This window comes from Pinus tabuliformis, chromosome 9, assembly GCF_031772625.1.
Source record: "Pinus tabuliformis cultivar Carrire ecotype Pingquan chromosome 9, CPIR1, whole genome shotgun sequence".
In the NCBI taxonomy this organism is placed as follows: Eukaryota; Viridiplantae; Streptophyta; class Pinopsida; order Pinales; family Pinaceae; genus Pinus; species Pinus tabuliformis.
This window is the reverse complement of record NC_142307.1, coordinates 1,581,357,357-1,581,375,219: the sequence shown is the minus strand read 5'-3', so window position 1 is coordinate 1,581,375,219 and position 17,863 is coordinate 1,581,357,357.

The window sequence follows — 17,863 nt, the reverse complement described above, 5'->3', positions numbered from 1 at the left end:
CTCAGACCTCTTTTTGGTCATCTAATAGACATTAATAAACTTATTTTATCTTTTGGATGCATAATAATTTTCTGCTAGTTTACAAATAAAAAAGGGTGAATTGCTAACACTTTTTTTTGGATACTATGCTTCTTTTGGTATTTTTTTCAATATTGAGTTAAAAACAAGAATACAAATGAGGGAGATTACTTTGTTAAGCCACGACAATTAGCAGTGTGAAGTCCACTGACAATTAGCATTGAAAACTCCCCTCAAGATCTACGGATCGGCCTTCAAGGCCTCAAGCTTCTCCTTGCAATGACCCTCTTATGGTTGCATATATTGTTTGGAGAATTTGTTGAATGTTTGGCTCTCTTTCCCCAAAAAAGGCATATGTCAGCTCTCTTGATTAATGTTTGAAGCATTCTTTTTCATCTTGACACTTCAGCGTTATAACATAACTCTAAACTTTGCAATTTTCTTGAAGCACTCTTGTTGATCTTTGACACTCTTCAATATTGTCATCTTTGGACACTGTTAATTCACAAAGTTATAGATTTAAGTCCTTGTAATTTATTTCTTGTGCTTATTCTCACTGTGTTAAGAGGCACACCACAACCCAGAATGGTGGATATATTGTCATGCAACATAATGTAACATGACAATAAAAAATAAATAAATAAATTCAACAAATTACATGTCGGCTGGAAAAACAAATGTTTTGACACTGACACACATTTATCTAGTTATCCATTTATCCATATGAGGAGAAACAAACCAAGGAGTTATGAACTCTAACAACATACATTTTGATTTTTGATTGTTGTAAATTTCTGCGTGACTTTTAGGGTTTCAAATTTACATTTAGGATTTAAGAGATCTGTGGCTAGTGTTTTTTGAATCAGTGATCGGAGAATCCACAGTTTTAACATCTTTGTACCAACGTTTCAAATCCCAAGTGGGATCCATCATCATTCTTCATCCCTGATGATGGATCCCACTTGGGATTTGAAACGTTGGTACAAAGATGTTAAAACTGTGGATTCTCCGATCACTGATTCAAAAAAATTTACATTTAATATGATTAAATAACTTTTGGTGTGCTTCCTTCACCTCAAGGAACATCTCACCTATTCACAGTTTGATTTATATTGGAGTTGTCAACATCTTTGTATTGATTTATGGCTTTCCAAAATACATTTTATCCAATTTATCAATGATTTAAAAAAATGGACATATCTATTATATAAAATATTTTTAATGCTACTTCGCCAGAAAATTTCAGAATCTATTAAACCAAGAGTTAAAAAAAATGCGCTTTTAATTATTTTTTATCTAATTTGAAATTTCTCTCACCTAAAATTTTTCTATTGATGGTTAATTCTTCCTACTTTACCCATAATATAACAAAATTTGCTAAATCTTAAACCTAACCTAGATCCATCATAACTCCATATTTGTTAAACAGTGAGAGCGATCAAATCCTCTAAGGTGCAAACCTTTTTTAGAGTGCAAAACTAGAGGAAACATTTTCACCTTGATGGATTTTATTTCTGTTGGTGCTTCATAGTTCTGGAGTTAAGATGTGATACAGGCTGGTTCATGAAAACCTTTGTTAGCGTTGCTGGTTTTGAAGAGGTTCACATGAAGATTATTGGTTTTTGGAGGTTATAGTCTCTAACAAGGGATCTCTAAGATGAGCTTGTCTACACCTTGTTATGATTAAGATGTTAGTATTGGTCATTGTGTTCCCTTCTTAAATGAACATTAAAGGGGAATTATTGTAATGTTTATTTGGACAACTTCTATGTACACTTTTCCCAAGTGAAGGGAGATGTTTACTTGGTCAAATATTTCTTATGAGAACTTTTACTTGTGGCCATATTGGCCCTTAATATCAATCTTTAACTCACCACTTTCCTACTTTCAAATATGTATTTGTGTATATGTGTATGAATGTTTGCATGCGTTCCTTTGTATACCTGATCAATCCTTATCTAACGAAGGGTTCCTGAAAGGTCAATCCAGTGAGGCCCTGATCATTTCTGACACTAAGAAAAGGGTTGCTTGTTCAGGGTCAATCCTTCAAAATTAAGGTCCTCGGTTGTCCTTGTTTTGTCTTTTGCTAGATTTAAATGGGTTGTTGTGATCAATCCTCAAGGATTCAAGTAATGTCCTAATATATGTACGCATGCATTTCCATCACTGTAGCATGCAATCATCTGCATTGCCATTTCCATTTCATCCTTATCCAAGTAAAATAAATTGTTGAGGGTGACCGAATGTAATTGAAAATTTAGGTTTCCAATGTAGAAGCCGGATTCTACAGTGTCCAAGTACAATCCAACAATATTGCTTTTCATGTGGTTTTTATTAAATTTTAAAGGTATATGATGGCTTGGAGTTTGATAACCATCACCTGCTTTTTAAAGCAAATATGGTAATATTTTTAACTTGAACTGAACTTTTAATGAACCTACCAAACTAATTATTTATTCGAAGTAATTTTATAAAACCTTGTAAGAAGGGCAGTGTTATTTGTGTAATTGTTTGAAGATTTTGGCTTAGCAGGGAAGGTACCTATCAAATTCCAAGTCTGTATAAGGCTATAAACATGACAGAATTTTTGGTTTACATAGTGTAAGCATAGACAGACAAGAAATACCAAGTTTTCATATTTCCTGCAAATTGTTGGTTCTTGAGTTTTATTATTAATCATTATTCTTATTTTTTGCTTCCAAGTTGTGGGGTCGACACACGCCATGCTTAGAAAATATTAAAAAAAAATTATGCAATACAAAAATGGCACCAGTATATAATTGTTGGGAAATATTTCCCAGTGATATCCCAAAGTTGAGGCCACAAACATTCCCATACTATTTCCATGCCAAAAATGTTTTTCTCTATGAAAACAAGTTCATTTTGATCTCATAGATGTATATCATATTGGATATATTAAACTATATTTATAATAATTTAGTATAATATATGTTTTATTGTATAAGGTCCCAAATGGCCTAGGTATTTTATCATTTACCTGACACTTTTGCTTGAGCATTGTGTGAAGATATACATTACCGTATAAAGTGTATATTGAAAACATTAGGCACCACTCACCTACCAAGATACCCAATCCATCACTGTAGTGATGAAGTTAATAAATTGGGGACAGTATATTGCCAATTAGTGAGGACAACATGTTATGAAAAAGTTGTAGCTTTTTGTTCATTTTTTTTTATGTTTTGATTTCTTAAGTGTATTTTCTTTTTCGTTACCTTTCTTCTCTAAATATGACCATTGTGCTACCATAAAAATTACTACCATTATCTTTTCCTAAGTACAACATCAAATAATGGTGCATATGTCATTCACATTTTGTTTCCTTCAGTGGAAATTGTTGCCAATAAAGTTAAAAACTGACAGTTCGTCTCAATTTTTCTCAGGAGAAATAATAAGACTAGGGGAACAAGTAGAAGATCATGTTGGGTTGCTACAAACCTTAACAACACTTCTTGAGCATCTAGAGAGTGTTCGTATAAATGCTTTACCTGCAGCGAAAGGCACACCTCTTCAAGATCAAAAGGTGCTTAATTTTCCTAATTTTAGTGAGCAAATTTTTTCTCAATTGAATGATATGTTATATTTCATTTTATTGTGGTGATAATTTTATGAGGCTTTGACATTTATGGGTAACAACACATAAATTGTGTCTTCTCACAACCAGTTGAAATATGGGAAATTATTTGCATGATAGCAACAAAACTAATTGTGATGCCAAAGGCCATGGTTCGATTATTTGCTGGGCAGGTTTATTTCTCTCTTCCAGAATAGGCGTTGTGCTTTCTAGTAGGGGAAAATTCCATTTTTACCGGTGATAAATTGTTGACCACACCTAATAATGACTTTGATGTTGATCAACAAATGTTCAAGTTGTTGGGTCTTATACCCAAAGCTACTAGCATTGTAGATGAAATCAAGTGTGAGGCTGAGACTGTAGAGAATGATGCAAATAGTGAAAAAGATGAGGCGGCTGCTGCCAATTCCATATGACAAAATTCAATTGATTTAATATAAAAATGTTAAAAGTGTCAGGTATGCTTCACGTTTTTTTGGTGTCAATATTATTTTCACTAATTGGTGAATACTTGGTTAGAGGTTAATATATGTGTGTTTGGACACTTTTTAAGGCAATTTCTCTGTTGTATGTACTCTACTTACAACTTTTTCAAGTGTTGCATATATTCACACATAACAATGGGTCCGAAAATTCATGGCATTATTGGTGGTGTTAAATTTCTCTATCTTATTATTCATTTTGTAGTTTTCTTTCATTTATATTTCCTATTACCATGGTAAGGTTTTCAAGATTCCAAGATGCCTTTCTTTTTGTCTTAGATTTCCTAATGATTTGCATACGGTGAAATTCACTGGTAAGTAATTTCATTTTATTGATATTAAAACTTAATGTCAACCTGTTACACATTCATAAATTTCAATTGAAATCAGTATCATGGTTTAAGCTATAATGCTAAGCTCATTTCAGAACTGGAAGAAAGTAAACCAGTTGCGCTTTGATCCAAAAATAATAGTAGGATAGCCTTATGAAATCATATTAAAGAAGTTTTATGTAGTGTAACTCGAATCAAGTTGTTAGCTAAGATATCCATTTTTTTGTTTTTGTTGGTTGAAGACTATTTTGGTCCAAACCTTTAACTCAGGGTTGCCTCTACGAGCTGGAGCTTTGACCTCTTTGGGTGCAATAAGGATGAACTTATTTTTATTTTTTGGACTCACAAAGGAGAGGCAAGGCCAAGATGCAACCAATCAATCATTATGTTAGTAGGAGGTTTACTTCCTTTGGACTATAAGGATCATGGCATATTGGGGCATTTTACCCATCCACGTGTATCGATAACCATATTTTTTATTTTCTTTTATGATGCAATTTGCCATCCAGTTGTCATACATTATTTATTATATGTTGTCTTTTTCTTTCCATTTGTTTTCACAAGTTATTTACAGCTTGAGCTTTTTAGCATGTAACTTAGTTGGCATGATTGTGCCTAAGTTTTTCCTGAAGGTTGAATATCAAGTTCCTAATACGTTCTTTTCCATGGTGACGTTTTATTTGCTTTGTTTTTACAAGTCATCTAGCCACACTAGTCACTATCACCCAATCAAAGAAAACTTATTCAAGTTTCTTACTTTTCTAGGGAAAAATGGCATTGACATTGTTGATGTTGAGGTATATGTCATATAAGTCCTTTATAGTCTAATTTAGTTTATATTCCTGTGTTCATCATCTTTCATGTCTTATATTTTACATTGTACCTTCTTTCATTTTCAGAAGAGGAACTCAATATTGATATTAAGAAACAGGAATTGAAAAATGAGGAGAATAACAACACTGGAGCGACAAATGTAGAAAGAGAGAGAGAAGAGAACTAATCTAGTGACACCCTTAAAGCCAATACCCCGCATGAGACACACATATAGACTGATAAGAAGTATTTAGAGTTGGTAAATTCACCTGAAATGCCTTGGCAACACAATGATAATTTTTTAAAGTGATGAAACAATATTTTATGTGTAAATTGTAATCCAATCAATATTAAGTTGGAAACTCATATTGTAATACTTGACATTTCACATAATATAATTTGTGGTTGAAATTATGTATAGTTGTACTTGATATTATTTAATATTGTAATTAACATATATAACTTTGTGTTTTCATATTAGATTAACATGCACATTATATGAAATTTTTAAAATTTAGTTGCAAAATCATACTAATTAATTTACATTGATTAATAATGAACACATAAAATCAATTTAAAACTACTAAATTAGCAGTTTATATTGATTAATGATGAACACAAATAAAATGAGTATACTACAACTAGATTAGTTGTTTATAATGATCATTAATGAAAGTAAATAAAATGATATAAACTACTAAATAAGTTGTTTATATCTTATAACACGACCAACATTTTAATCATATTTTTTTATCATTAATTGGCTTTCTCAGGTGATCATATAGTAATATATTTTGTTGTATATTTGGTCATTAATTGTGACAATTAATGACTAAATCGATGATCAAATTTATGACTAAATATACTACTAGATGATAAAATTGAGACAACCAATTAACGACTAAGCTAAAAATGACTAAAATTTGGTCGCGTTATAAGATACTGTAAATTAGCTACTATTGGTCACCAACTGAAAAATGGTCATTTATATGCAAATTTTAGTCATTGTTTTAGTAACTAGTTAGCCATTTTGTACTAGTGTTTTCCATACCAACATTGCTCAAATCCAATTAAATCTAGTCAATGAGCTGAATACATATTTAGTCATTTTGACTGAGTTATAGAAGGGATCCCCCTTCAGATTGAAAGGGATAGATTTCAATCCAATAGATTGGTTAGAGGTTCCCTTAGATTTTTTCTAGTAGTCATGGTTTTCTCTAAGTGATAACAGTTCCATGCCATGGTTTATGAATACCACATACCCAATATGACACGTGTTAATATGACATTTGAGAATAACCAACTTAGAGATAAATCTTAACCTAGAAGGCTTATTTTGAAATAGACATGCCTACCGACATAAATTGTAATAATTTTCCCATTAAATTGTAGCATATTTAATCAACATGTATTTTGGAGAAAATCCAAACTTAACATCACTAGACAAAGACACATCAAATCTCGAGCCAAAATCAATAAATATAAATAAAAAAATTATGTAGCATCGAGGTCTCTAAGAATCTATATAAATGACTTAAGAAATATTAGAGAGGCCTCACCAGTGTCACTAGCCACATCCCTAGACACCATTGTTTTTCTATTGAAAATGTCCCATGCAATTAACACATGTATTTCTAATTACATAGCTAAAATGTATGACTATTTTAGGACGACTCTAAATAAAAATCAAGTTAGAGACCTCAACATTTCAAACATAACCTAGTGAAATTTATTATTGACCTAAGAAATATATTATTACAAGCATCAATCACAAACAAGCACATTTGTATGGAAAAGTGCACCTACCAACCATTTTTAGGCAATTAGATGGATAGGTGGTCTATGGTATTTGACAAAACTCTATGCAATAATAGGAGGGTGTATTTGTATTTCCTTAGAAACGTATGGGTAGAGTTTGTTTTAGGTCACTAAGTCAATTACTTTAACATTGGTAAATTCTAGGGAGTGGATCATGGTCCCACATAGGATAGATAAAATGCTAGCCATGACCCATTGCTAGGTATTTTTCCTCTTAAGCAAAGTCCTACCCCTCTTTCTCAACATCTTTCCATAGTAGAAAACATCAACCATACATGGACATCCATATCCACGTTGCCCTATAACCTAATGTAGCACAACACATTCATAACATTATCCAACCATGAGGGACTTTCAAGTGATGTTGGAAGGGAGGTTCGACCTTTAGGCCTTGGAACAAATTCTAGCCAAAAGAAAGCACATGGATATACTAGGCATTCCCATCCTAGTTCATCTAACCATCACAAATTCTCAAGCTGCAGGAAAACTTGATATGGATTTATGGATGCAATTGAACATGAATGATGCATGGAGGTTAGTATCTTGATCATCTTTATGTTCCTCACTGATATGCGTGCATGTGTGTGTGTGCTTTATTCTATTTCTAATAATATTATTTTTGTAACCACTATGCTCAAATTGCAAACCCTCAACACCTGCAAATGTTTTAGTGTAAGGTTTTCCACTTATGCAGCAATAACACTAGCTTGTTTTTTTCGATGTACCACACACTCAAATATGGTGGAATAAGCGATTTATAAACCAAAATGATCCTTCCTAAAAGAAATGTCAGCATATTTTTAGTTTATGTTCTAGATGTTTTTAGTTTGAGTGTGCATGGTTGCAAATTGAATGCTAACTTGATATTGTTTAACCAAGTATGCACTTCCACTTTGTTGTAATAGTTATGTTATGGGGTATAGTTGTGGTCTTAGAACTCAAGGAATCTTGAACCTCTTATAAAATAGTGTTATGTCCTCAACAACAAGGATAACCACCACCTAGATGATGTAAGTCATTGCCTAGAAGATCACATGTAGCAAGAGGTCCCCTTGCCTAGTTAGCCTTACCTTATTTTTTGGCTAGTTGAAGTCAAGATGTTTTAAAGTTTATTCATAATTATATAGAAATTGTTCTCATATATGTACTATATAGGTTGATATAAAGCTTAGAGATAAACAGTAATGACAATATCAATGTGGCTATACTTCTTGATACCCTATGGTTTGGTTTCCTTAATTGTGGGCCAAAGGGTTTGAAGATGTAAAACATCTTGTATGATAATAATATAGGTACTATCTTGTGTGTGTGCATGTGTGTGTGTGTTTCAAATATACATGTAAAATATATATCATAGAAATAAAATATATACATGTCAATAAATGTTATAAGCTAGGTCCACCACTAAAGCCAAAAGCATCACCACATCTAACACCAAAGCTAGAGGCATCGATACTTCCACTAGATAATAGTGTAGGATGTAGTACAAAATATATATCTTCGCCAAAACCTATATCACACAATGTTATCATCATTTCTATAATATCAATAGTGATTGTAGTGGATGTAGCATATTTTTGGTCAACTATTAGAGAAGAAGGTGGTTGATCGACTATTGGAGCAAGAGATGGTGGTTGGTCAGCTACTAGACGAGGAGGTGGTGTAGGAGATGGCGGTTTTTAAACTACTAGGAGAAGAGGTGGTTGAGGAAAGTTTGGTTTATATACTTGTGTAGGAGATGGTGGAGGTGGATGAGATAGTGGCTAGTTTTCTCATATAAGATATGGAAAAGGTGGTGGAGGAGGAGGAGGTAGATGAGATGGTGACTATTTTTCTCATGTAAGAGATGATGAACATGTAAACTGAGGTGGTGGAGGAACATTGTCCTCAATAAATAATTTTGAAGTAGGAAAATATGAAGAAAAATACTAATGTTGATGGTGATCCCCCAACCTCTTGAACCTCTTGAGTAGGTTAACTACATTAATAACATCATATCACATGGAAGGGTTCCAAATATCAATGTAATATCAAGGCACCATATGATCATGCTAGCTCATAGAGGGACCAACCCATGGTAATCCATTAATGCACATATCTAATCCATAAACTTTAAACATGATCTATGACTGGCTTATGTCATAGGTTGGGTCCTCATATGTAAGGTATCTCATCAACCTTGGTCGTTTCCTCATCTTGTTGGAGAGACACCTATCCAACATACATGTCAACTTCTACAAAATAGTAAACAACAATACTTAGACAATTTAAACAAAATGTTACAATAATTACTAATGCATTAAAGAAGACAAAAATATGTAACAAGTAACATAATGATAATATTACCTCTATCATATGGTGGCTTAGCCTTAGTATATAGGATGTTCAAATGTCCTTACTAGTCGATCTCTACATATGGCCATTGTACGAGATTGAGGGTGTGGTCATCCTCATTTTCTAGAAACTCTAATGCATCTAAAATAACTAGCCTACATGTCCACTATGTTTAGTGTCTCTTGGGAAACATCTACCCCACATGTGCATATGAACATCAATTATCATCATAAGAGGGGGGCATTCAAATGAAAACCAAGTGACCAAATACCTATCAAAAAATAAAGTAAATTGCTTTTAACTAAAGGTGAAGACCATCCTCCCATCAAACATAGCATGACAATGATTGAGTGAAAAAAATGTTATGAAACCAGCTCACAAAAATATAGAAAATATAGATAAATGCCTTCAAAATAAGCCTCTTCGAGGGGGCGACCTCCTTTACATTACACAAATGAAAAATTCTTTGATGATACAAATGACAAGACCCCCTTTCTATATATAGGACTCTAAGGGGTCACAATATGATCAGAGCCGACATAACAATAATAATGTAAGGGAACAATAATAACAATAGTGGGCTTCTATGGCGTACAATAATAACAATATGGGGACTAAATGGGCACAACAATATAATAAGGGGGTGGTATTAATAACAATAAGGGGTTACATTAGTAGTCTAGGGACCTAACATGCCCCTCTCCTTCAAAAAGTGTTGTCCTCAACACTTGAGTAGTTCTTGATGCTTTTGTATAAATTCTTGTCCTCCCATGTGGAATCTTCAGCGGGTAAGTTCTTCCACTTGATGAGATACTCTGAAATTGATCTATTTCGTAGCTGTCGATTTCTCGGTTCTGTGACTACTTCAGGTTCCAATATGATTTTTCCTTCCTTGTCAAGTTCTCACAATATTGTTTGAATTGGGATCTTCTGCAACTTTTGAATGAGTTCCCACTCCTTTGGGCATACGGATATTTGTAAGGTCTGATGTTTGGAGGAACACTTCCTGGAATTAAATGAATAGCATGATCATGATCACAAATAGGTGGGAGGCCTTTGGGAGTCTCAAATAACTTGGAATGATTGTCCAAAACATTTTGGAGATCTGGAGAAACACATGATTTCGATGTGGGATCCTCTAGTGAACATAATTGTGCAATTACACCCCGTTGTTCTTTATTTAAAAGCTTTGTCATGCTGTTAGAGTTGATTATCTTTCCCAGTTTCCCTTCGATACCCCTCAATTCAACTTCCTTTCCTTCCCAGAAAAATTTCAAGAAAAGTTCCTCAAAATTAAAAGCTATCATACCTAAAGGTTGTAGCCTTTGGACTCCTAATAAAACATCAGCACCACCCATTGGAATGGAAAGCATTGGGCTATTCAATACATATTCTCCCATGGATAGCTCAATATTATGGCACTTTCCAGAGCAATTTATGGTTCCTCCACTTGCAACCATCACTTGACACTCTAGTGCTCAATATAGGAAGCAATTCAATTCCTTGGCTATCTTACAATGAATAAAATTATGGTTACTGCCCGAATCAATCAACACTATTACTTTTTTTCTTGATATGTCCTTCTATCTTGATAGTTTGAGGAGTGGTAATTTCTTCCAATGCATTACAAGATATGGTCGAATTCATTTCTTGATGCTCGATGTGATCTTTCACTTCTTGAATATTTTTCTTCTTGATATGTCCTTCTTTATTGATAGTTTGGGGAGTGGTAATTCCAACCAATGCATTACAAGATATGGTCGGATTCATTTCTTCTTTCTTGATGTGATCTTTCATTTCTTGAACCTTTTTCTTCTTGATATGTCCTTTTAGCTTGAGAGTTTGAGGAGTGGTAATTCTTTCCAATGCTTTACAAGATATGGTCGGATTCATTTCTTCTTTCTCTGGGGTGGGTTCCTGGTGTATATCCTCTTCTTTTGATGTTTCTTGATCCTTTTCTTCCTCCTCCTCATAATCTATGTAAAATAATTTCTTCTTAGCACACTTATGATCTTTAGTGTATTTTTTATCACAATTGTAACAAAGCCCTTTTTCTCTTTTTTCTTCTAATTGTTGTGGTGTAAACCTTCTAGGTTGTGGAAGCCTAGGAGAAAAAACACTTCCATAATTATAGTCGTGAGTGGTGGGATTCCATGTTTCCATAATTTCGCTTTCATTTTTTCTTGCCAACCTGAATGCCTTCTCCAATGAATCAGGTTCCCGAAGATGAACCTCGTGTTGAATATTATCCTTTAAAGTCCCTATGAAGACATCAACCATTTTCTTCTTTGGAATATCATTTACCCTTATATTCAATTTTTGGAAGACCTTAATGTGTTTTTCCATTGAACCCTTTTGTTTGAGATTTATCAATTGGCTAAAGAAGGTGTTTCTCTTTGTATCCTCATAATGTGCTATCATTTCCTCTGTGAAAATTGACCACGTGACAAGTGGTTTACAAGAACAAAGCCATTTATACCATATAAATTGATTCGGTTCTAAATAATTAGATGCAATACGTACCTTTTGTAAGAGTGGTACACCATGTAGATCAAAATATTTCTCCAACTGTAGTATCTAAATTACCAAATCCTTGCCATCAAACTTCCTCATCTCGATTTTTCTTGATTTTAGGAGCTCGATCTTGAAAAGACTGTAACTTTGTACTTTCAAATCCTTAAGCTCTGAAATTCTAGTCTGTAATGGCCCTCAGAGTCCTCTTTCTAACTCCACAAGTCTTATCGCAATTGGATTCCTGAAGAAAGATTTATGCCCAATCTTCTGTGATGACCTAATTATAGACTAGTTCACTAAAGTGAACTTGTATGACATTCCATGTGTCACTATTTCAACCTTACGTTCTGAAAATTATACCCAAAACAAATAAAGTCCATCCTCTTTCTATAACTTCTTAAGTAATTTCAATATTATTCTCAGAGAGAAAGTTATGACGATTTTCCCAAGGTGACCTATTTGGAATGTAATTCGGGGGTCTGCAAAAACCTAAATTCCTCAGATTATATCTCTGACTATATAGCGACACAGGGTCTGAAATTCAGAGTCGAGATTCAGAACAATTTCTTCTCAAATGGGTTTTTTTTTAGCTTCTAAAACTTCGTAGCGAAATAGTTATGGTGAAAATTCCACGCTAACTTGTTTTAGATGAAATTATGGAGCTTGCAAAAACCCTAACTTCCTCAGATCATATCTCTGAAAATATAGCGATAAAAAAATCTGAAATATGGACCAGAGTTCAGCACGATTTCTTCTCAAATGGGTTTTTTTTAACTTCTGAAACGTCGCAAGAAAGAAGTTATAGTGAAAATTCCACGATGACCTATTTGGAGCAGCGAAACCCTAGAATCTAAAGCTCTGATACCAAATGTTATGAAACTAGCTCACAAAGAGATAGAAAAGATAGATAAATGCCTTCAAAATAAGCCTCTTCGAGGGGGAAACCTCCTTTACATTAAACAAATGAACAATTCTTCGATGATACAAATGACAAGGCCTCTTTTCTATATATAGGAGTCTAAGGGGTCATAATATGATCAGAGCCGACATAACAATAATAATGTAAGGGCACAATAATAACAATAGTGGGCTTTTATGGGGTATAAAAATAACAATATGGGGACTAAATGGGCACAACAATATAATAAGGGGGTTGTACTAATAACAATAAGGGGTTAAACTAGTAGTCTTTGTGAAAAAAAAAAAAATAGAGACCACCTAATCAATATAGGTGTCTAAACCAAAGAATCTACATAGTGCATCAACAACTAATGTAGTCCCCATTAGACGTATAGTGTGTTGGTTCCAGCCATAAGCAATAAGAACTTAGTCTCCTCTACACCAAATTCATATAGATGCAACTATATCAGTGACCTAAAAGTCACTAGAGTCAATGATGTTTTCATTGACATATATCTACACCTATGCAATATAAACCTCTTCTACAACACTAGGTTAGATATCGAGGAACTGGAGAAAATATTCCCCTCATAAACAACCAAGCAAAGAAATAAATATCCTCTTTGTGGATTGGTACTACATATATAGATTGGCCTTAAATGCCTACCTCTCATCATCCCAACAATGAGTTGTTTGTGTCAACAAGAACATGTCACCCTTCATGGATTTAAACTCCTCATAAAACTTGAAGAGGTCAACATCATTAGAAAAAGGGCATTATATTGTGATGTAATATGGTGATGATACATATCCCTTTCCCTCTCTCAACCCTCCCACTCCCATACAAGGTTATATGGGTTGACCTACTCATCATGCTTCCATCATCGTCTCTAATTCATATGCAAATTTTATTACACACATATAGACACACGTACAAATAACATAATCAATCTATAATATGTTGCAATTTTAATTTATTTTGCAAAATAATTGTGTAAAACACGTTAATGCACCATAAAAATAAAGGCACACCATCTACCATGGATGGTAGCTTACATTGAATCATAAGTAGTGCTCCCTATTAAAAAGTAACACGTTGGGAAAGTGCATGAGGTTTTATTATTATTGCTAATTGATGTGCCACAATATAAGAGCACTGAAACCTAGGTAGTGTGCCTTATATTCTTATATGCATAAACAATGACATGTCCATGAATTCTAGATGGGAATGAGAAAAACAAACCCTTCCTAGATGTATTGCTAACCAAAATGGAAGATGGAATTAAAATGTGTTAGATCTATAGAAATAAGACCCACATTGAAAAGTATATTCATGTAAGATCACAACACTTATTTTCACAAAAACTTGAAGCAATCAATACCTTGGTGACTATGGCCATTAAACTTTCTAATGAAGATCATACTAATCAAGGACTAATTCATATGCCAAAAGCTTTCGAAAGCAATAGGTACCAAGCAATGCAATTAGAAAGAGTTATCATTAAAACAAAAAGAGGTCCATGCCTAAGATAGCAAGAACAAGAAAGAGAAATGGGTACACAAATTTTCTTTACATCCAAGGTATTTCTTCCCCCCCAAATACAATTGGCAAGATGATTGATACTACAAAGGATTCTCCTAACCCTAAAATATACAAAGGAATGTATTGTATTCCATGTTCATGCAGAAAACTTTACGTTTTCGAGGTTGGAAGATCCATTTAGGTAAGATTAAAAGAAAATCGTGCATATTTAAGGCATGAGATAATTTCTCTTATTGAGTATGTGCATAACACTAGTCACCAAGTGTGTCTGCAAAATGCAAAAGGTTATGAAGGAATAAAACTACATCAAATGAAAATAAGAGAAACCCTAGAAATATGATTACATCCCAATATTATTAATCATGATGATGGTACTAGGCTACGAAATGTTTGGATGCCCCTAATGCGCATGCTATAAAACAATCATGAAGAAATATTCTTGAAGAAAATTAGGCCAACCGATATGGTTGAGCAATTAAAATTATTAATTGAATGATATAACATGGCACATCTATGAGCTTCTTCAAAATATTGATGATGATCCTTGAGAAGGATCAAAATTGTTGAGAGAAAAACACCAAAAAGCACATTCTCTGTGTCAAATAATGTCCATACATTATAAAATACATGACTACCTTAGAAAATTTTCAAGTTATTCATAGGAATCATGATGCATGTAGAATGTAGGAGATAATTGGTAGTGATAATTCCTCAAATCCACAAAAACACAAACAAAAATGGAAAATTTTAAAATTTACACAAAGTCTATCAAATTATGTCTGGTATGTATGGAGGCATCACTAAAATTGCCTTAATACATTTCTTAACTTAATGATTATTTAGCATAATCATCATTTCATCATTTGTTATTTATATTTATTTTATTTTAAACAATTTGTGTTTGTAACACAAGGTCTCTCAATCCATGGCCCAAGGGAGGAATCCCTATCTTGATATTAAACTCCCTGACTATGTAGTCTCTCGGTCCACGGCCCAAGGTCGAAATACTGATCTCAATGTCAAAAGAGAATATTCCCGACCATATGGTCTCTCAATCAAACACAATGACCCAAGGGAGCACTCCAAGCCTCAGAACCAATTTTCCCAACCATAAAGGTTTCTTAGCCAAGCCCAAGGAAGATACTATACAATGAATGCTCTCTCTCTCCGAGAGGAATTCTCATCCACTCCAAGCTTCTCATAGAAGTAGGAAAACTCCATTTATAGGCATCTGTCACTAAGACAAGAACATCATTTGCCACAAAGGCAGGCATCAAGACAGGAATATCATCTACCACCAAGGCAGGCATCCGTTACCAAGATAGGATCATCATATATCACCAAGACAAGAACATTATGATCTCGTAAATGAACAACATCTAGAAGTGATTTTCATGTCTTCAGTGCATCCATCCCAATCAGAATATGCAAATCCATGCAATAGATGATCCAATCAATAGGATCAACCAAGGCAGAATCAGACTTTCACAGCTTCTTCAAATTTATCTTCATGGGAGTGTCTATGGACTCAGTCCATCATGCCAAATTTCTAAAGGATCTCAACAAAGATTTCACTAGGTTTTTGTCATACTTCTAAGGGCCAGGTGGTACTTCAAATTCAAGAAATCAACTCCCTCTTAAACTGACAATAGGAGCAAATGGTTCTTCATTATCTTCTCTCTCTTACTAAGGTAATCCTTCGCTATGATCTTATATCCATCTTCATCTTTGAATTCACAATTGAATTCTTTTTGGCATAGATCAAGGCATACTTCAATCTTGTCAATCTATTTGCTCTTTCTAAGTCTAGAAATTAACATGAGTCTCCATGTCACAAGCTTTACTTTGTTCTTCCATTCTTTTCATCTACTGCCACGGCCTTGGCAACCTTCATTATGTATTTGCAATACTCACTAGGAGGCCATGGAAGAACAAATACAACCAAGTGAGATATGCAAAGACAAGAGACTAATAGTAAAAATAACAAAAATGGTAATAATTAAGAAAGAGAGATATAAGATACTTACCTTTTGAGAACATGTTGGTTCCCTCTTGATCTTAGTCGTCTTACATCCAACTCACAAATCAACCTCGTCCATATCATCATCGTGATTTCATTCCTTCCTTGTAGGAGCAAGGGTTTCTTCTATTAGCATAAGCAATAAATCCTAGGGTTTTAGTTATCAAGCCTTGTTGCTTACAAGGGTCTTCAAATCTTTGATTTTAGTTTCATATTCAAATTTCCACACCCTAGACTCGTCATGCACTTTTCTTTATTCAAGTAACTCAACAATTCTACATGAGATGTTGAACTTGAAGAGGGACCCAACCTCTTCTCCATTCATCAAAATAGATTTCCTTATTTCAGGACTAATCATCAATAAATCATAAAATATCATTTTTCAACTACCCTATGAGCAATCTTAATTATTTTGAAAACACAAGGGATGCACATGATTGATACTTCTCTCACTGCTCGAATCAAATTGATGCCATTTCTTATATGAAAACAATATATACAAACAATATTTCCTTAATAATGAAGAGACTTCATCAAATTCTATACTTCAGCCTTCAATCTTGAATGGATACAAATGATTGTCACAGGTATGTAATCTTTGTAGCTTCAACATTCAGATTTTGCAATGTCTTCAACATTGAACCTTTATCAGCAATTTGATGGCTTCACATTTTAAGAGATGTCAGACTTGCAACTTTGTTCGTCTCCTAATGATTTTGAATTCATCACTGTAATGTCTTTCCCATGGAGACCTTCAGGTTATGAAATGACTTGTATTGATTGTTTGTTCTAAAGGCCAGAACAAAACTCAAGGAGAACTTAAGCATGAGGTACTTGTCAGTGCCTTCCATAATCTGTTCGCAAACATAACAACTAGCCTTTTGTAATATATTCTGAACTTTTGTAGCATACTTTAGATTTTTGTAGATGGCCTTGTGATACGTTTCATCCTATTACAACTTCTGTAGCAAACTTATATTGAAACCTTGAACTCCTCATAAATGCAATAATGATTTAGACCTTTCATGAATTGCAGGGAAACGATTCTAGAATGTTATCATAGTCCTCTAATGCATTGATAGGTTTTTATTCTTTAAGATACCAAAAATCAATAGGTCTAATAATAATTTTTGACACGATTTTATAATACATACTTCTCCATCAGATCTATACTTGGTCCATTAACAAGTAATTATAAAATGTTGCTAATAAAAGCACGATGTTGAACAAAAGAATTATTGATACATATATTGACTTCAAGTAGACTTCTTATAGCTTGTTGGTCTCTTGTATATCTTCATCAATTGAGTTTCGCATGGAAGTTATGTTTCATCACTTCAAAGTGATCGTCCTTTAATCTCGTTATGAGACTAATCCCTTAACTTGAGCACAATAGATGATATTACTGAATTTAAACAAAGGACATGATTCAAACTTCTCTTGATCACAGGACTTTAATGAACTTCGACCTTCCATAGGGGTTTGAAGCAGAGG